Here is a 22,112-nt window from a genome sequence, read left to right on the forward strand (position 1 = left end):
TGGTAAAGCGACCCGAGAAACGTGCAGGCGGTCAGTGATGGGGAGCCGAACGACTCCGGGTCAGTCACACACACAGTGACACAGGAAGGCGGACAACGTTTTCCTCGGTTCAAGTTTTCTTAGCTCTGGGATGCAATGCTGGCAGCCACAAGAGAGCATCATTCCCACAGCAAATAGGACACAGCTCTGGCGAGGGAGGACGAATGGCTTAACTCCTTCGGGCTCACTGTGGGAACTTTGCTGGCGTGTTCCAGATCTGTGGTCCCTACCTCCAGTCGATATGAAGGTTCCTCTGTCTGCCCTACCGGAGCTGGTTCCAGATGGGCTACCTTATATTTATCCCCACTGGAGAGGGAGAGTGCATAGATGTATTTTCTGCCTCCCAACACGGTGCCCTAAATACTGATCTCTTGGCTGCTCCAGGACAACGTTTACAAGAAGATTTTCTGCTTCCATCTCAGCACAACCTGGAAATTACTGCAGTTTAGGGTCTGGGGAAAACAGTTCTTTCCCATGTTGCTGGGAGGACAGTGCAGCCAACAGATTTACAGCCCAGCTGCTTCTCTGAAGCTCATGTGCCGGTCACTGCATACACTTGAGTGTTCAGCCAGCAAATGATAGCTTGCTATAGTAAGAATGTTCTGCTTTCCATTAGATCACACTCACTGCAACAGCAGCAAGTGAACCGAAGCAGCCAACAGAGCCATCAGTGACATCTCAGGGTCTCTTTTCTTCACTGTTGGCTTCAAAGAAGTCCTGGCGAAAGGACACCTCGGTGTCATTATCAGAAGGAACAGATCAGCTCTTCTGAAGGAAGAAGAGAGGTCCCAGGCCAGGTGAACAGCAAAAACTCCAAGAATCTTAGCAAAACTAGAAAAAAGTGATAGCAGATATCATAATTCTTGTACTAAAGTTCAAGGCAGAACTTTCTCATGGTGTTATGCGAGCAATAAATAGCACCCTCAGCTCTTAGCAGCAGCATGAATACCTCTTTATCAAAAACCCCTTTGAAACAGGAGATAGGCGCATTTCCTGGACTGACACTGTTGAAAGGAGTGACAGAAAAGAGAACGGTTCACCCCGCAGAAGCAGAGCAGGTTTGGGTCACGCTGCCAGGAGTTGGAGCAGTTTGTGTGAGAAACGAATGCTCCGAGAATTTCTGTGTGATCTTATCTCCTTGGAGGGACAGACCACTTAAGAGAGGCCGGATAAGTCATGCAAGTTATGAAACTGAGTAGTCGCAGGCATTATCTGTTGGGAAACCTAAAAGTTTTTTTTTATCTACCATTGCTCCTTTGAAGCAGCCAATGCAGCCATATCAAGTGACTTATTCAGTCACTCACAAGGTCTTTCTTTAGGAAGAGCTGAACTGCTCCTCAGGCCTTACTGACTGTATTGAATCATAGAATCACAGAATCATAGAATCATAGAATCATAGAATGGCCTGGGTTGAAAAGGACCACAATGATCATCGAGTTTCAACCCCCTGCTATGTGCAGGGTCGCCAACCACCAGACCAGGCTGCCCAGAGCCACATCCAGCCTGGCCTTGAATGCCTCCAGGGCTATTGGCTAGAGTCAAGATTCACCCCTACGTGTCCAGCACAGGGAGGGTGTCCTGGCTGGCACCCAGCTGTTCCAAAAGGGCATGGGTTTCCCCCGTAACTTCCCCTGTCAGTGACAGCCACTTGTCTCGGGCTTCTGAAATAGCACCAGCATTGAATTGAGCCACTCGTCTCCACCGACTGAGCCACTGATCTCCACGGGCAAAATATAGAAAAGCATATTTATAGTAGACACCTCAAAGTAAGGGCATTCTCATGGAACTGGATTCTGCTCTAGATACTGTATCTGTCTCTGCACTTGAAGATTTCTTTGGCTTGCAATTTTGTTTTGAGGCCATTGTGTCCTTTAATTGCAGAATCCCATGCATTTTTCTCTTACCAACCACAAGGCAACCTGAAATAACTGTTCAGCAACAACTTACACTAATTGAGCCTTAACAGGCTGGTGCAGAACAGATGCACGTGCTTAGAGGTAGTTCAGAGACTCTTCCTTCTACATGACTTACTGCTGGTGACTGAACACTGGCATCAACTGTGTTTTGCAAGACAGCCCCTGAAAGGCAGACCTATGGCAAAGAAAAAAGTAGTTGGATAGCCACGGGTGAAGCAGGAATGAAAGCATGTAAGAGCACCAGACAAAGTAGTAAAGCAAGGACAAAGGAATGGTCAGTATTGGTACCCAGGGACGTGACTGGCAGCAAACTGGAAAGCACTGAGAAATGAGTTGCTCCCCTACACTGTTATCAGAAGACCTATGCTTTGTCAGCAAAAGGATGGCAACGAGTTCACTGCATGTCACTGCCATGCTTCCTGCTGCTGTCCCACCCGGAGGACAAAGATACCCAAAAAAGGAACCTTGGGCAGTGGCCTTGCTGGAGATGTATAGAGGCTGAAGCTTTTGAAGATGGAAAGAAGAGCCAGCATCCACTGTCTGTCATTCAGCACACAAATCCAAACAGAATCCTGGGCAGCATCAGCCTGGAGGTGATTGCTCTGGTTCATTTGTTCTGAAGTTTTTCACTGAGCCCATATGGCTTGTTTTGGTTTTCCTATAATGAAACATAAACTGCCTGCCTTTTTGCACTGCTCTTTGAGTGAGTCACAGAATCGCTCAGTGGCTACGAGCAAACACTGAGGTATCTCCGTTATGCCTTTTGAAAAACAGGGCAGTGAGCTATGCTTTGCTGATAATGAAAATGTGAACGTGAGTGGAATTGTGCCCATAAAGTAAATTACTAACTAAATATGCATTAGCAAGTGATCCTGAGATGAGAACAATCTTGTGGAGGCAACCAAACTAAGGCCAGCCTTGAGCAATGCCCTGCCTTATTACTTCCTGAAAGTCACCGTGACAAAGCACAACTTGTTACGAAGGTTATTAAGGTGGTAATGACTCTTTCCATTCAATGACATTGCAGGGATCAACAGGCTCCTGAGAAACGTCTCCTTCCAGGTGCATTTCCTCCTGTGAGGTGCTGTAGCTGTCAGTGTGTCCGTCTCTCCCACAGAGATGCTGCTTCTCAGTGTTCTGCAAACAGCCAAGTGACTGAGATTAACCAGGAAACATTGCAGTGGGTACGTTGTCACGACACATCCCAGGTCCAGCATTTTAGAATGAGTACCGCCAACATTCAGTCATATATTCAGGACAGAATCAGAACAGTAACGTATTCCTATTTATGTATTTGCACTACCACGCATTTTGCAGGTTTAGGTTTGTTGAGTAAGACATTTACTGCATGCAGCAAGGAGACACTCTGACCCAGAGAACGCGGAGCAGGAGCCATCAGATGGACAGCTGCAGGAAACAGAGAGTGAATCTGGGCAGCAGCCTCAGCAGAGCAGTCACTCGGTCACCATCAGAACTCCAGCAGGCCCGGGGAAATTCAGAGAAAATAATTAGCTTTGCAGATGTTTGTGGTGACTTTTTCCGAGAAGGGAGAAGTGGCAGTGAGGAAAAACACAGAAGTTTGACAGTTGTCAAGCTGGAAATGGAAACTGGCACCCTATGTTGATCAGAGGCTTGGCCTGAATGACGAAAGGGTTGTTGTAGAAGTGGTTTTATCTGAGCAGTCACAGCATGCAGAATTGAGGTGAGTTCATGAGAACAAGCAATTAATCCTGTGAGCAGTAAATCCGGTGAAGACTTGCTTCTTATCAACTAGGGTCTTTTTTCTTACCCACCATCACAACAACCCAAAGCTCTGTACCTCTGTCCCCTGTCTCCTCACCTTAGCAGTGCACTCATCTCCTTGACACATCCACCAGACACCATCAGCTGCCCTAGCTCCCAACAAGGGGTCAGTGCCAGCTACCAGCCTGATACCCTCAGCAGCTGACCACCAGCTAGCCACAGCTGCAGAGCACACACCACAGCTTTGGCCTCAATGGATATATAAATTTCATTACTTATATAGAGTCGGTTTTCAGAAGTCTCATAGAAAACTCCACTACTAGGCTGGTCTTCATCTCAGCTGGCGATCCCAACTAAGTGGTACAGAAAGGCACTCTTGGCTTGTGATTCATCCTATCCCAAAATAGATGTCTGAATCAGGTCAGTTGAATCCTGCTGAGAAGTGCCAACTGGTCTCCACTAACTGTAAGGACGACCTAAGGTGACGATTCAGATGATACTACATACTGATACGATGTCTAAAGTCTAAACTTAGATGAAATTAATCCTAATGCCTTTGAGCTGCGTGCCACACTACTGCAGTGTTAAAATTTGGCAGTCAGTTTAAAAGTTAGTAGAGGGGGACAGATGGACAGACGTGATCACCAAAGTGTTCCTTCCCTGCGATGCTGGGCTGAAAGCTCAAAAAGTACAGGATAAAGGTGAGAAAATAAAAAGATATTTGTGCATATTTCCACAGGAGAAGATGCTGCATTCACTGAATTATTTGTTGTGTCAATTGGTCTGTTCTAGATTTCATGCCCATACATCAGATTTAAATACTTGAGGTCCCAGATAATAAACTGCATAAAGCTACACACAGTCACTTCTGCGTAAAATTCACAACTGTTCATTCAGTTAGATAATGTACTGAAAGAAAGGCAGCAAGTTTCAAGTTGACTTATTTTCTTGCATTGTAAAAGTAAATTCAGAAAATTACATTTGTTTTGGGAGGCCCTATGTGGAGTCAGGAATTGGACTCTGTGATCCCTATGGATCCCTTCTGACTTGGGATATTCCATGATTCTATGATTCTACTTATCGCTTTAATAACCTAAAAAAAATCCTGTATAACAGCTTTTACAGACCATTCAGGCCATTTTCTGCCTCCTTCTGAGCCCACTCCATCTGCTCAGCAGCCTCGTGCGTGTGTGGGCATCCTGAACAAGGCACCCTAGTGCTGGTGTCACCACAGCAGCTAGAACCACCACTTGTTGCTCGACAGCAAGTACCAACAAGATGCCTTTTTCTACAGTGGTGAATGTAGTTCACTTACCTTTCTGCCTTTTGCAAGTTTTTGCAGGAATTAATGTATGTTTTTCTAATAAAGTTAAAGAAACAAAGCGATGAAAGCCAGGAGATCAAAGAGAAGTCATGCAAGATACGGGTTTCAACAAGATGAGAATGTTAAGTTGTTCTGTGATGGAAAACAGAAAAGAAAAAGAAACAAAAACAAACATCTATTAACTTGTAAAGGACGTTGAAGCTTTCTCCCACGTTCCCTTTAGAGTTCAGCTTGGGTTGCCACACACCCCTGTTTCTACAAGCCTGGAGTTCGCCCACTAAGTTCTACAGTGCAGATTCACAATAGCTACAGAATTCTGTGGAACAGCTATTGAGTTTCTTTCTGGACACACAAAAATAATCCAGTCAAAGCTGCTAGGTATTCTGAAAGGTGCAGAAAACTGGGATAGCATTAGGGAGTTTTGACTGGGGAAAAAAAATAGAAAAACGAATGCATTCCATACGTTGTAATAGAAAGACATACATTATTGATAAAATGAAGATTTTCTCTAATGACTTCAGCCCTCTTTCTTATTAGTCTGATGAAGGAGAGCCAGCTTTCTCATGCTGATAGCACAACTGAGTTGTGCAATGGCAACCTGTCCCAGCGCCACGTGGCTCTGAGCATTTTATGCCCAGCATAATGTGCAAATATGAAGTTATTGGTTTGCTAGTAAGTTTGCTCATGTGAAACAGGGCCAAGAGAGGATGACTGGACAGAAATGAGAGAGACCTTTCACATTATGGAAGGGCACATGGTACATGAGCTTCATCATAGCCCGACAGCAAGGCTTTGTGTTTTTGCACAGAAGCAGAAACTAACACAAAAGTTGTCCAAGGACATCCTTCTGTTAATTTAGTTACAAACAAATTGAGTTTTCAAGTCTGTGTGAAATGTAACTGGACCCTGAATTTTTATTTTTGGAGAGGACTGTTATAATGTGGGTAACAGCGTATAGAGTTGATAGAGACTAAGCAATTCGACAAAGTCTCATATCTTGGTAAAATGAATTAGTAGATTTGGGCCATACTGCTCAGTGACCCAGGCATTGATCTGTAGCTGCTGCTACACGGTGTGTTCTGTGGGATTTGTCTTAAAGCTGCCTCCTCCAGTTCTAAGTCCCTTTCTCCCACAAACAGGAATGTGCTTCAAAAAGAAGGTCACTTGAGTTTCCCAGGAGTTTAATTTCTACAGCTATTTTCCCCCTGAAACTACTGTGCAAGCTGCACTCCTGGATTTTCTGCTTGAAGCTTTTATAAATAATTTACAGTGCAAAGAATAGAAATAAGCCAACTAGTCAGAAGAGAAAATATCAGTTGACACAATTATCCATTTTTCTGGTTTATACTGCTTCCTACCACTCTTGGTAGGAACGTGCAAAATCTGTGGCAAATTTGATCTATCGGTTCCAATTAGAAATTAAAGTCATTTAGGAAGAACAGGTGACAACTGGAAAACAAGCAGACAGCTTAAAGGTAATTAAGGATAAAATATTAATCTATTTGCATTCTAGAAGGCTGCCCTTTGAACCCTCTTTGAGATAATACATTAACATCAGGACGAAATGCTGACATGCTGTCCAAACTTTTTACCTGATTCTAAATTACAGTATCTGAATGTATTATATGAGTATATCATATGAATGCTGTGTCACTTTCTTATTAATAGAGTTAAATAGCATGACATAGCTCAAGTATGGGACCAGCCATATCTTTTTGGCTTCATTTGTTGATATGTCAGAAGTAAAAATTAAATGAATTCATAAAAAGGATCTATCTGCTCATTTGTTTTCTTAAAGAAGAAGATTTGATCCTCTTAGGTTATTCCAAATGACATCAAACTGAGTGTCCAACTACCAAGGAACCTGATTTCTGCAGTACTGCCGCTGTGATGCTGTGAAGTAGTTGTTTGCCACAATAACCATCTAAGCATGGTTATATATGGCTACATGTAAGCATAGTACAGCACACAGATACACAAAGAATGACCACAGGAAAACCCATCCACAAATGTTAGTTGCTCCCCACCCCAAGCAGTCTGAGATTGAAACAGAAAGCTGAGATTTTAGGGAGGCACAAGACCAGCAGTTCGGTGCTACTGGAATCAGCCGGCTTGTGCAGAGAGCACCGTCAGCCTTTGCTAAGAGACAGCATTTTAGTGAATGCCTACAAGATAGTATTAAACTTTCAGAAGTAAAGATCTTACTGCTGGGTCAGTAACTGAAGCACAGATTATCCAGGAGAGCTTCTCTCTTTGCTTAGCACTTACTGGAGAAAAGGTAACTATTTCTGTGGATTTCTGGCAATTACTTTTGGTATCGCTCCTCAAAATAATACTGTTCCATTTCAAAATCACAGTTATCTATTGGGTGATCTCTCAGCGCTTCAAGAGCATGAGAATATTTACAGTAGGGTATATCCTTAATGCAAATGTTTCTTCACGAATGAGGAGAGTTACTGCCTTCTGATCCCTTTCTCAGTTTTCATTGTCTCTTTGATTCTGCTGCTGATCTGTAGGTCTTGGAGAAGTCAGCGTGCAAGTGGGACAAGTCATCAAATGCAGAAATCTGAGATGTGTTTCCTTCATAAATACAAGTGGAATATGTAATTGGACAGCTAAGCAGCTATTATCCTTATTTTAGAGCAAGAAAATGAAATTGCATGCCTTAGGGAAAGAGGATGTGATAAAATCAGGACAGGAGCAAAAAAATTCCAACTGAGCTCTGTTAAACATTTTCTGACTGGTACTATAAACAAAGCTCGCAATACCAGTTCCAGGAAAGGGTATCCAGCAGTTCATGTCTGAAGATCCTCATCTGACTTTGTAAAGATGAAAGTTTTCATCCTTCATGTCACTAAGAGTGCCTGTCATTAAAAGTAATAAAAATGTTTGCTACTGCTAAGAAGAGAAGGCAAGAAATAAGCCTTCTTTTCGTTTGTTGGAAGCAAGATCTGGTAGGAAACTCGCTATGTTTTCTATGTTAAAGCTCCTACAGTTGATCCTTTGGGCAGCTCTTCAGTGAATTCTTCCATGAAGTTGGTAGGAAATTTAAAATTTGGGGAAGTGAGAGCTGTGTTCTATGTGGAATTCCTCAAACTCCTCAAAGAAATTCCTGCTCTGTTGTGCAAAGATGGAAGGCCACTGGTCACAGGCCTGAGGGCTGTGCCTGCCCTGCACAGCATCCTGCCACTGCTCAGGCCCTGCACTGTCACATAGGCCCAAGGCAAGAATCTGCACAAGGATCCTGCAGGGACAGTTAGGCAGGAAGAACAGAATCACAGAATCATAGAATCACAGAATGGATTTGGTTGGAAAGGGCCTTTAAGACCATCTAGTTTCAACCCCCCTGCTATAGGCAGGAGCACGGCCCCATAGACCAGGTTGCTCAAAGCTCCATCCAGCCTGGCCTTGAATGCTTCCAGGGAAGGGACATCCACAACCTCACTGGGCAACCTGCTCCAGTGTCTCACCACCCTCACAGCAAATAATTTCTTCCTAATATCTAATCTAAATCTACTCTCTTCCAGTTTAAAGCCATTTCCCCTTGTCCTGTCATTCCCTTTAAAGCCATTCCCCTACATGCCCTTATCAAAAGTCTCTTCCCAGCTTTCTTGTAGGCCCCCTTCAGTTACTGGATGGCTGCTAGACCTGCATGAGGGACTCATTTACAGCAAAGAAAGTACGAGAGCAAATAGCTGGGCAGTTTTGGATTTAGCTCATCCCGACTTCTTCTGGAGCCAGGAATAAAAAGATTTCTTTTGTCAACAAATAATGTGTGAAAGGCAGTAGGAACATACACTGTAGTGTCCTTTTGGGACTGATTCCTTGGGAACAACAACCACTCAATGCACGTGTTCAAATGGTCTCGTAAACCTACGAACCACAACACTGCACGGAGTGAAAATTAGTATTGTAAAGCCAAACCCTCTAACATCGTGAAATGCTAGAATTAAGAATTAATTCAATGTGACACCCTGCCGTTTATATCTTACAGTACATCCTTCAAACGGTACAACTGCAGTAGCATTCCTTTAAGGAGATCTCTGCTTCATTCAGTGCAGAGGAACAGCAGAGGTCTCTCAGTGAGAGTCTAGCAGAGATTTTTATTAGCGATGCCACTCAGAGAGCTGCACTCTGCCTTGCTTACTGAACCCTTTCTCAGCAAGGCTCTGAATAGAAAATTAAAAACATACAGTTTTATTTTGGAAGTTCAACTCCCTGTAAAATTCAGCTGAAGCTGAGTGGTTGGACTCTGTAGTCCAAGACAAGAACATTTAAAAAATGAAGACCAAGCAGTACCTGTGGTTTCAGGTCTTTTCAGGTCTTGCCTTCCACAAGCTGTGCAATATCCAGCTGCATTCACCGTGGCACTAATTCTGCTCTCCTGTCAACTTTTCAACTTAACTCTAAAGCCTTCCATATTCTGCAGTAAACACAGCTAAGACCCTTCAGAGAACGGAATCTTTCAGCTCAGCCCCAAAAGATGCACATCTTGTCTGCTTTTCTGACTGACTGCAACGTAAGCTTGCAGAGTACAGAAAAATGCCTCAGGATATCATAGTGAAATGTGAAACTGAAGACCTGCAGTTCCCTCTGATCTCTCACAGAACTGATCACCATATCTAGTACCGACATGCATGCACATAGAAGAACAGATTCCTTTTAGAAGGGTCCTGAGGGTGGTCAGATTGGTCAAAACTGAGGGAATGAGGCAAAGCATCCAGTCTTCCTGCTTCCAAGAGACAGCATGAGGGCCATATTTGTGGCATCAGGAGCATTAGGCAAAGAGCTGTCTGTGGCAATGGCAGCTGCACAGTGGTGTTTGGTGGGATTCCAAAGAATCGACTTCCTCATAACCCTCTGAATGGGACTAGATATACCTCCAAACTAAGAGGTGCAATGAAGAAAGCAACACAAATACTCTGTTTCTCAAAAAGAAGATAAAGTGGAAACCCATAATACATTTAAAGGTGTCAGAGAACAATCTGTTAAGGAAAACAAACAAGTACACTCCTGCAGGCCACATCTTTCAATCATGGCTTCTTCACACATTAGTGCTAGGCTATCTTCGAGCAAGACTTAGGTTTACCTAAGTAGATGCCATCTTGAGTACTCTACAATACCACATCTAGCCACCAGCTACCAACACAGAGGGTGTGGGGATTCAAAAGGTCCTACACTGTATCAGCAGTACCACCTGGATGGCTTGGCTACCTTGGGTAGCTTATGTCCAGACATTGACCTTGATCCCTACCAGCCATTTCACTGAGGCTCATTGCTGAGGCACGTGTAGACCATCTGCTGCCCTGCACCTAATTCTCTAGCATACCTGCCCACTGCACCTGCCTATCTGATGCAGGATACCAAAGGCACTTAGTCACTGTGGTGCTCATCTCAAAATGCTGTTGCGTGAGGAGCATGTTTTTGTTGTGTTTTGGTTTCAATGGGCCTGAAGCTCTATTTCCCATCGAGCTCAAAACCAGAAAACCTTACATGACCTTTCAAAAGATGATAGGTTGGGAGGTGCCCTTCCTTTTATACCAGACTTAGCAGAAGAATGAGGAAACAGTCAGATTACTGTTAAAATGAATGATGAATCCGCATATCAGATCACTGATCTAGCTCTGAAATAATACCATATTTTATTATTTTAGGTTGAAAAAGAGAATGGTTCAGAACTTATGAGATTAAAACTCCTTCAACTGCAGCCAATGGAAACACTGACTTTGACTTCAGAAGAAACAGAAAATGTCCGAGTTAATCTGAAAAACACTTTGAACAATGGAGTGATTACCACTTGCTGACAATCATTAGCTTTCCTTCCTTTCCTCTGTCTGAATCACATAAAACCTCTCCAGGGCAGTACATTTATTTGCTTGCTGTCTAGCTGCATAGTTTCTTTACAAATTTTTGAGAGGAAGATAAAAAGTTGATTTATTTCCAGAAATCTAAAATAGGGGGGGAAAAAAAACCCAGAAAGAAAGAAAGCCTACCTGGATTCTGTGGAGATGGCAAGAGAGATTGTGGTTATCAGGTTATCTCTTGTAGGGAGCTAAAAAATGAGCTTACAAAATATCCAAACTTTCTTGACCATATTCCCGCAGAGCAAAGCCTTCTTGCTGCTGTCACACTGTCTGACCTGTAATATTGCAGTCAGAATGCCATAACAGCAAATAAAAACAACTTGTATATATGGAATGGTGTAAAAGCAGATTGTGCATGAACAGAACGTGGATGTTTCCTATTCAGGGGCAACAGCACATTACAAGAAAGCTGATTTACCAGCTTGCTTGTGAGATAAGGACCTTGCTTCCTATCTATCTTCCTTTCCTGGGACCCAGACCCAGCATGCAGTCCTATCCACTAGCATTAGTTATGGTGCTCTTCAGTGCCTTCATGGTTTGAGTCAAATCCACACACCATCACAAAATGATTCACCTTTTTACAGTAAACTGAACTGGCTTCGTGCAGGGTCAAAAAAAAACAAGCCACTGCAAGTGAGGAGAGAAGGGTCAAGGTGAGGAGAGCAATGACTAGAGCAAAGAGCCTTTTCCTGTATGTGGAAATGAGCTGTTAGATCATCTCAAGCCCAAACGTGTAATTTCACCTGTGGCAGCTTTGTTGCAGCACTAATTCTCTGGTACTTGCCCTATAGACTTGTCATAACAGCCATCTGCAGCCCATCAGTAATTAATCAGCCTGGCTCTGACTGTTGAGCAACAGTGTGATCTATGGTGAACATAAAGAACTTCAAGAGAAAACTTCAGAAGCTTCGTGGTCTAAAATGTACAGTAGCATCACATGAGGTTTTCACAAGGCACTCTGGCAAGCCCTGGGAGCTGTGCATTTCTTTTCATCTGTAGCACCTTTGTATTCCAAAAATCTCATCCTCATCTCCAGGTAACCTCTTTGGTCAATTAGGAGCACATCTTTCTGCAACAGATGCTGAGAAACATCTCATGTGGTAACGCCACCAAAGCTACTGCAACCCGCAGTCCATAGCTACACCTAACAGCAATGTTTGCTCAGTGTATGGGAGCAGCACTGAGGCAGCAATGTGCAGAACTCTTCCCTTGTGACACAGCTTCTTATAGGGAATAAGTAGAGCTGCTGAGTCCACCCATACTTTGCAGGAGAAAAGATCTTTCTTGAAACACAAGCTGTCACAGAAAGATACAAGTAAGATGTAAAATTATTTGACTACCTGAAGCACTCAATGGAAGGCCAAGATTTCCTTTTTTGATCTAGTAGGTCTGTTTATTCAGAATGGGAATGGCATATTCACGTTTCTGCTTCACTAGCACTTGGTAACCTAGCTGAAAGCATTGTCAATTCCTGAGATGCCTGGAACACGCATCGGCTCACTAATAAATTTAATCTTCTGTAACCTCCAGTAATAAACAGGATTCTACTTGGGATTTTGAGCAACTATTTCATGATTAAGTTAAAGCCTTTTCCTTGGTGGAGTGCCACAGAATTACACAGCCCTTGTGAAAAGAAAGATTAAAGTAGACTGGTGGAACAAGAGCCATGAGAAATTTGAAAAGTACAAAGGCTTCTCATGGGATAATCCATGGCACCAAAACTTGTGTGAGTACATACCAAAGGGGAGCCTTCTCTGCCCCTTAGCATTCAGCATGGATATATGTTGGACCAAAACACATCAGCATTGCTGCCTTGGCAATGCTCTTACTGTCTCCTCCTGGAGCAAGAGCACCAATGGATCATATGGCCCTACAGTTGGAAAGAACCAGGTGGTCACAGCTAATCCCATAAGCTAAACAGACAGGAGTCCTGCTGTAAGCACCACCAAGCATGGGAGCACAGCGTGTTTGGCAGGCAGAAGCTGTCTTTTTTACATAACTGTGCAAAGTACAGTTCCAGCGATAAAACATTACAGTATCTTTCAGGTTATATAGGGCAAGGGTTATATTTCCTCTACTCTTATCTTTGTGTCCGATGCATTCTTTCACAGAAATGGGGATTTGGGCAAAGACTAAAAAAGATACAGTTATGAACTATTGAGTAACCACAGACTGTTACCGGCAGTATTAGCAAGAGTTAGAATCCAAGCATTTGTTTTCTATAAACCTCAAATACAACGGAGACTTTAGGGATTTACTAATGGAAAGCTTGGTTTGGGTTCCAACTCTTACCTCACCTGCTAAGCATTAACTATTTCTTCATAGTTAAAATGAAAATCTTCATGGGAATGTGGTTTGTGAAACCTTCCGAGGGAGTCAGTCGGAGAAAGTGAGGACACAGCACACATCATTTACCCGCTCCACTGACCTTCTGCACCAGGAGATCAGTAGGTCACCATCAAAAGGTTCAGGTTTCACATCAGTGGTTTGGTAGGGAACACACAGCTTTGCCCAAGTAGTCTCTCATTAGTCCTGACCTTTTCAACAGCGCTCTTTGGAATGGTGCTCTCCCCTGCAAAGCTGGCATAGGGCAGGGATGCCACTCAACAGTTTCGAGCTCCAGTAAGCTACACAGATGCACAAATGACTGTGCCAGTGCAAACAGAGGGGACAGAAGAGAACAGGGTGACCGACCACGTCTGAGAAGTTACTGCCCAGTTCACCACCTGCTGGTCTCAGTACCTCTGTCCACAGGTTTCTGCCATTATTCTTTCTTACACGGTAATTTCACGACATATTTTATGAGAAATTTAGCCTCTTACCTTAAGGTAACTGGAGCAGCCCCTATAGCTGAGGACCTACAATTAAAGTAAAACAATAATTATTGTATGTTTTTAAAGGAAGCATCCTGGATCCCACCCGAAGCAGCTTGACATCTCCGCTCCTCAGTTTGTCTACCTATACACTCGGACTGTTTATGCTTACTGCCACTTTCCAGTTCCTCAGAGGTGCTACAAGCTGTAAAAATGTATTTTAAAAAGGGCTCTAACACTACTTGGCCAACCTTTAAAACTGCAACAGTTACTCCACTTAGAGAAATTTCAAGAAAAAGGCATTTCCAGCTTCCTGCAGCTGAGGAAGATGCAACTGATCTCTGGAAACTATTCTGTGTGTAATTATTAGTGGACCTTAAGGTATCCCGGTTTTCAATATATTCCTGAAAAAAGTACTTTTGTGCAACATGATGTCTGAAAATATATTTCTCCCCAGTAGCCATAAAGAGCCATAAGTCACACAGGAACTAAGGTATGGGACTCAGTGTCTGAGATTGCTTTTCAACAGTTTTACAGTTGCAGCCAATGTTATACAGTACTATTATATGAACACCAGTTATTATTTTTCTTACCATGCGAACAATGACTTATTCTTTAAGGAAAACGATGTCCAAGTTATTAGTAAAATATCAAAGGGTATTTGCTGACTGCCTCAGTCTTTCTAACTGAATGCAGTTCTTTAGATTAAGATACTCTCTGGGACTTAACACTTTGGGAAAAATCAATAGAAGAACATTTTTGTATAATCTTTTTGCAACCATCCCTGCTTCAAACTGACAAAAAGATCAAGTGTTTAAACCAGATCATTTTTTTGAGACTTTGGACTTATTTAGAGGCTTGGAAAGCTTTCACTGAAGTTTCTGAAAAGCTCTTATCTTATCAAATCCTACTCTGCTATCTCATTTTCTTCCTGAAGCTTAGGTAGTTTCTGCTGCTGCTTTATCAAAGGTACAAAACACCGGTATGCATAGCCCTTTAAAATGGGGGATCATTCCCATCTGGTTCATTGTTACATGGCCAAAGGCTTCCAGAATGAGCAATCTTGTAAATATTGACTATTTCCACCACAAATCAATCAACCGTAATTTAAACCATAGTAACAAAATTGAATGACTAAGGGAGAAAGAGCTGCAATACAAAACGAGCTGCCAGGCAATGAACAGATGCACAAATTGGGTAGGAAATCAGATCCTGTCTTGAGAAGTCTGTGATATTTACAGCTTGCAGAGCTAATGGTGTGACTGTTCAGCACCTTGTGCTGGACGTGACCTGAATGCCTGTCGGTGCAGAAGAAACAGATTCATGCTAGGTACCTACACATTTCCTAGACATTTGCTTTCCCTGGGAAGGAGACCTCACCACAGGGAGACAAGAGGAACTGCTCCCAGGACAGGACAAGCTTGTGCCTCCAGGTTGCTGCTAGACAGAACGTCCCAGAGCAAGACGGTTGAAACCAGCCTGCCCACCATGGCACACTCCAAGGTGGAAGAGCAGCACAGCATTATGACTGTTCTTCCCTTGGAGGCTCCTGGCACAGCAGTCACAGGCTCCACTTTCCTTTCCTGGTCTGAAAAAATATTTAAGGCTGAAATGCAGTGTTAAAATCCAGGTATGATGTGTTACAGAATCACAGAATGGTAGGGTCTGGAAGAGTCTGCCCCCATCAATTTGATTCCCACACTTTAGATATTTATAAACAGCTATGAGATTCCCCTCTAAGCCTCCTCCATACTGAAGAGACCTAAGTATCTCAGCCTTTCTCCATAAGGGAGATGCTCTAGGCCCTTAATTATCTTTGTCACCCTCTGCTGGACTCTGTATGGGAGATCCCTGCCTTTTCTGAACTGGGGAGCCCAGAACTGGACACAGTACTCCAGATGTTGCCTCACCAGGGCAGAGTAGAGGTGGAGGATCACTTCCCTCTACCTGCTAGCCATGCTCTTTTTAATGCACCCCAGGATCCCATTGACCTTCTTGGCTACAAGGGCATACTGTTGGTTCATGGCCAACCTGTTGTTCACCAGGACCCCAAAGCCCTTTTCCACTGAGCTCCTCTCCAGCAGATCAGCCCTTAGCCTGTACTGAGGTATGTGGTTATTCTTCCCCAGGTGCAAGACTATATTTGCTCTTGTTGAACTTCATCAGGTTCCTCTCTGTCCAATACTCCAGTCTGTCCACATCTTGTTGAGTGGCAGTACAGCCTTCTGGTATGTCAGCTACTCCTCCTAGCTGTATTATCAGCAAACTTGCTGAGGGTGGACCCCCTCCCTTCATCCAGGTCACCAATGCATCTTACTTAGGAATTATGGTTGTTTTGTTGTTGTTGTTGTTGTTGTTGTTGTTGTTTCCACTATGGATCAGTATTTTATTCATAGCTGCTAAACTTCTCTACGTAAAATAAATATACCACAGTTTGTGAATAGTGGGAAAGAAAAGACAGTCATAAAGAGAAAAATGTTACATATTTATTCTACTTTTCAACTAACTTGTGAATGTTTCAACTAATATTCAGCTAATGTTTGGGGCTTTGTGAGTTGTTTTCAGAAGCTGGTTGTGGAATTAAGACTTCTTAGTGTGCCCTCTGACTGCAAGAAAAGAGCACAGATAGATAGTCCTACCAATGGGAAGAACCCAAATAATCGAGTTGCTGTGTTAAGCTGCACATGTCTGAAATCAGTCCTTCGGAAAAGTGTGCTGTCAGCAAAGCCTTTGGAAGGACTTTGCACACGCTCCTTGTTTCTGGTCATGCCTCTGTTGTTCCTCATTTCTTATGCCTAAAAAGGAATTTTACTACTTCTGATATTCATTGTAAATTACTTGACATGTCAAAGAAAACAACTTGGCATGTGGGGAGGATTAGAAAGAAGTCTGTCTTCAGCTTTGTTACTGAGCATCTAGTGTCATTTTATACTATATACAGAAGACACTAATTGAGAACCTAGTTTGGAGAGGAGTCAGTATTACAGTTTGACTGGAGTAGGCCTTTGCTAGTCATCTTCCTCACTGTAGAACAGGAAGGCTTTCACTGAACGACCCTCAGAAGATCACAGAATCATAGAATATCCTGATTTGGAAGGGACCCATAAGGATCGTTGAGTCCAGCTCCTGGCTGCACAGGGGAACATGCAAAATTCCAACCCTATGTCTGAGAGCATTGTCTAAATACTCCTTGAACTTCAGCAACCTGTTCCATGCCCACCGCCCTCTGGTACAGACCCTGTCCCTAACCCCCGACTGCCCCTCCCCTGACAGCCCCATGCCGTTCCCTCGGGCCCTGTCGCTGTCACAGAGAGCAGAGCTCAGCACTGCCCCTCCGCTACCTGTGAGGAGCTGCAGCCGCCATGAGGCCTCCCCTCAGCTCCCCTGCTCTGGGCTGAACGCACCAAGGGGCCTCAGTGCTCCTCACATGTCTTCTTCTCCAGACCCTTCACCATTTTCATAGCCCTCCTTTGGATGCTCTGTAACAGTTTTACGTCCTTACGTGCTAGCACCCAAACCTGCACACAGTGCAGCAGATGAGGCCGCACAGCACAGAGAGGAGGAGGACAACCCCTCCCCTCTCCCAGTGGCAGTGCTGGGCCTGGAGCACCGCAGGGTGCGTTGGCCTTTTGGGCTGCCAGGGCACACTGCTGGCTCATGTCCAACTTGTCAACCACCAGAACCCCAGTTCCCTTTTCACAGACCTGCTCTCCAGTCTCTCATCCCCCAGCCTGTACATACACCCAGGGTTACCCTGTCCCAGGTACAGAATCTGACATATGCTCTTCTTAAACTTCATCTTATTGGTGATTCCCTATCCCTCTAATATGTTAAGATGTCTCTACATGGTGTCTCCACCCTTGAGGGAACTCCTCCTAATTTAGCATAGTCCACAAATTTACTTAGTGTATTTCCAAGTCCTACACTGAAAACACGTATAAAAACACTAAAGAGAACTGGCCCTAAAGCAGAGTCCTGCGGAACCCCACTAGTGACTGGCCACCAGCCTGATGTAACCCCTTTTGAGTCTGACCTGTCTTAACCCAAACAACCTGTTTAGTTCAAGTTACTTGTTGGAAGACTTTCTGCATCAAAAAACAATTCCCTGAGCACAGGTCTCTCCAATGCCTTAGGGAATGCCTGAAGGCCTCCTAACTCAAAAGGAGGCAGTTACCACATCTGCTCCTCATCTCTGTTGATACTGGATACAGGTGCACGCCATAATTTACGGACAATTATTAGGATCAAAAAATACAATTATTTTTTTTCTACCAAACACACTACTCTAAAATGTTGAAAGGGGATTGTTCCAAATGAATTCTTCACTGTATTCACAGAATAACACAATATTCAAAGATGACAACTCAATAATCACTTTGAACAATGCTACTCCAAAAATTTTATCCGATGATTCATGAAGAAAAACAAACCTTTCTTTATTCCCTGTAATAACAGCCCCATCACAAGACATCTACTTTTTACTTACTACTTCTAGTGACAGCTGGCAAAACAAAGCTTTCTGTAGAACAGGGCTTTAAGCAACCTGGTCTAGTGGAAAACGTCCCTGCCCATGGCAGAGGGTTGGAACTACGTGATCTTTAAAAGTCCCTTTCAACCCAAATCATTCTGTGATTCTATGCCTGGTCTCATCGCTGAGTCTTTAACCTCTTTCCACGAGTATATTCTCAAACCTCCAAGCTACTTTATTTAGATTTAGAGGCAGCTGATTTTAACAGCTTAGCAGATACTCAAAAGATGAAGTGGGTTGTACTCTCGGGAGTTTCTAGGAAGACAGGAACATATAAACGCTAGGCCAACTGCTCCCTACTACAGGTACTGTGCCATATATTCTCTTCCTACAACCAGATCATCTCCAACTTAAAAATACACAGGCCTTTCTCTGTAACTATTTCAGCTGGAAAACTCTTCAAGATCTTTACTGATCTTCATCTAGTAGAAATTCTAGTAGAATGCAGATAGCTTTGGAATGCTTTTCTAATGGCTTTCAAGGCAAGGATCAGTAAGATCACCTAGGATTTTAACTTCAGTACGTCTTTATCTCTTAAAATATTTGTTTCTTGGCATAGCCCTCTCTGGGTGTTATCACACTGTATCATCAACACTACTATAAACATACAGCTGAATCTAACCTGAAAATGATTTTTCCATCTCTGAGAAAAAAAAAGAAAAGAAAAAAAAAAGATAAATTCCTTTTTATGTTTGGATGCAATGAACTTGTTCCTTCTCATATAAGGCAAGGCTCCTCCATTAAGTTTCTGTTTTAAATCAGAGCAGGGAGAACAAAAAGAAAGGAAAAGCTGATATTTATTTAACTGGATGTTTAATTTAATTAGAAAAATTATTCTAATTGCCCAAATGGTAAAAAAAAAAAAAAAAGCAATCAAATGAACAAACAAATAAACAAAAAACCCTCAACCACTGAAAGTGTACTAAAATTACATCCTCAAATAAATGATAATTTGCTGTGTGGTAAGTAGATGCAGCTTCAGGAATGAGGAACAGAGTCCCCAGAGTCCCTAGCTGGGATTGAAAAGCAGCTACTCAATAAACGAGTGGTTTGGCCCAGCTGTAACACAGATCTTGTCGAGGTAAAGTGAATTTGGACTCAGTCTGCCATATTAAAGTTCCATGTTGCTAAGTTTACATAAAGGACGTTTTTGGGGTGGAGGTATTTCTTCCCAATAAAATGGCTTTCTAGTAAACAATTCCTTTCAAAGACAAATCCAGATTTTCCTTTGGACTGTCTGGGGAAAGTCACATCCCCTGGCTGGGAATATTGGTACTGAGTTAAACTCATCAACCAAAGCTCTGCATGTGTGTTTGCAAAAGCTTCCTTCTTTTTATTTTTTCATATTAAGTGCATTGGAAGCAATTATACATCATATTAAGTGCACTAGAAATGATGAACACATGCAGATATTACACAATACTTGTACCTCTTGAAGTCATATTTTATGTTATGTATAAATGAATACTTCTGCACGTGATGCTCGTCAGCCTTAGAACAGCTTATACTCCTCTATGCACAGTTGTCTACCGAGGAAAAGGCTACGTATATCCCAGCACTGCCAAAACACATACATTTAGAACTGAAGGAAAAAGAGGCCTCAGCTGAAGAGCTGAAGACAGTAAACACCTCATAAACAGAGCTGATGTTACACTGTGAGGCTAAAGATTACAATGTGAGAGAACAGTTTACATTTTTATCAGTTTTCCTGGTGCAGAAGGAAAATAACTTGGTTTTCTGTCATAAACAGTGTACTAGCTCAATAACTGATAAGCACACAAGAATGGGGGAAAAAAGTAGACAATGACACTGAAACAACTCAAAAATTAGTATATTACTGGCAAGAGAAAGCCACTGAAAATGAGCTTTTGAATTTCAGGATGAAGAGCAGCATTCATGGTCAGCTGAACAGTACAGACAGCTTAATAGCAGCTTGCATTATCATAAAGCTGAGCTTAGTTTGGGAATTCTGTGTATGTTGCTGGAAATGTACAGTACTGTGTGTAATTACACACAGTAGCACACTCAAGGCACTCTGGGATGCTAACAAATACCCAAACCTTTCACAAACTTCTCTCAGCAACATGGCTGAGAGCCCTTCTTCCACCAGCCACGTGAACAGTGAGCACAAACCCTACATAACCCAGGCAGCTTCACCTGGATTCATACGGTAACAACTGGAGTTTGCTCTGATATAATAACAGTTGGTCCAAAACCAGGACAACTGCCCCAAGAGAAGGACAGAGGATATTGGCAGAGCCATTTCATATCATTTGCATGCATTTGGTATTGATGGGACTCCTCAGATGCACCCATCTGGACACTAAACCTATAGAAAACCTGAGCTTGGGTGGCAGTGTGGTGGCACTGACATTTGAATCTCCGTCCTTTGGTGCAAATGGCCTCAAATACAAAGGGCCACGCATGCAGCCACTTTGTCCTCTCACAGCACAAACCAAGTAGAAGTAGGCTCTGCATAAGCAGATGATGAAATATTTGTCGTCAGACTTGTGTTGCCGAGTGTGAAGATTTTCTAACTTCCCCATTTTTCAAAAATCAGAAGGGCTGTGGGGATTTTGGAACTAACGGAAGGGATTATTTTCTTCTCCTTCAAACTCAACAGGCCTTCTTCAGATCTACAACTGTATCTGCAGCGCAGTGCTTTCAGTTGGAGATCAGCCATGAAAACTGTAGTCAAAACCAGGAGTTAGAACAAAGCTCTCAGCCCCTAAAATCAGTGCATAATTTTAATTACAGTGATCACTGCCCAAAGGTTTTGTCGACACTGCCCTTTTAATGCAAATTTTAGGCATTTAGGCACTGAAAAAATAACTCACATATTCTAAATTTCAGTGGTTTACACTTTACTATCTTCTCCTTTCCACTAATGCACTTTAGGTTTGTTATTTTAATGTGTTACGGGCCTGTCCTATCCTTGAGGCACCTCAAATCTTGCAAGAAAGACAATTAGGCAGGTTTTTTTTCTATCTAATCTTTCAGGTAAGGGAATAACCAATAACACAATTCACCCATTAGTAGGTATACCACAGTTTAAATGTTTGACTAGTCCTCAAACCCTTAACCATGCAATCCTACTGCATGCCAGCCATGCTTGCCCAAAGACCTACAAAGAAATAGCTGTGTAAATACAATGAAAAACAGGGCTTAGGCAGGATGAACTGCCAAATCCGAGCCCTTCTCTGCTTTCCAAGCTTCCTTCCATCCTTCTCTTTTTAATCGTGCCCTGAAAGAACAGGCCTCTCAAAAGCAAGTCTCTCCCTTCGCCTAAGGTTCAGCTCCTTGCTCGTGTCCTTACTTAGATGACACTTTCGATAGCAGCGACACTTCCCCCCTTCCATTTTGTATCAAGCCTACAATGCACGGCGTGACACTTCCCCTCCTTCGTCTTCCCTGAGAGGAACGTCGCCCGTCCCCCCTGAGGCAACGAACCGCGGCAGAGCGCGGCCTCCCTCCCGTCGGCACAACGGGACGCAACCGCGCAGCGCGGGTAGCGCGGCCCGAGCACAGTCACCTCAGCAGGGCGAGGTACTGCCGGCACCGGGAGCGCGCCGGAGTCTCCTTCTAAATCTGAGACGTATCTATTTATTTATCTCAAGAGGACCGAAGCGCCCATCTCGCTGCAGCCAGGTGGTTACACTGACAAACGCGTAGGAACGAAGAGCATAAGCTCCTTCGCGGCCTTTGTCTGGCAGGAGGGAGTGTCCTGCATTCCTCGACCCTTCCGGAGGGCCAGGCCGGACCACCCGGCCGGCGCAGAACCTTTCCCGGCCGGCAGCGCCGTCCGCACCGCCGTTCCCGCAGCGCTGCCCGCGGGGCGCAGGAGCCGGGCGGAGCGGCGGGGCGGGGCTGCCGGCGGAAAGTGCT

General features: G+C 43.5%; 1 long non-coding RNA gene across 2 annotated transcripts; it reads right to left on the reverse strand.

Annotated features, from left to right (window-relative positions):
- Positions 1-3,933: 3,933 nt before the first annotated feature.
- On the reverse strand, positions 3,934-22,047 carry LOC121110161. Of its 2 annotated transcripts, XR_005858144.2 has the most exons (4): positions 21,544-22,047; positions 13,709-13,744; positions 11,016-11,161; positions 3,934-5,154 (listed from the first exon to the last, which is right to left on the reverse strand). It is a non-coding gene; the product is annotated as an uncharacterized LOC121110161 (long non-coding RNA). The 2 variants fall into 2 exon arrangements; XR_005858143.1 differs by lacking the exon at positions 21,544-22,047 and having other exon boundaries at positions 13,709-17,894.
- Between the last annotated feature and the right edge of the window lie 65 nt (positions 22,048-22,112).

This window comes from Gallus gallus, chromosome 3 (assembly GCF_016699485.2).
Source record: "Gallus gallus isolate bGalGal1 chromosome 3, bGalGal1.mat.broiler.GRCg7b, whole genome shotgun sequence".
Taxonomy (NCBI): Eukaryota; Metazoa; Chordata; class Aves; order Galliformes; family Phasianidae; genus Gallus; species Gallus gallus.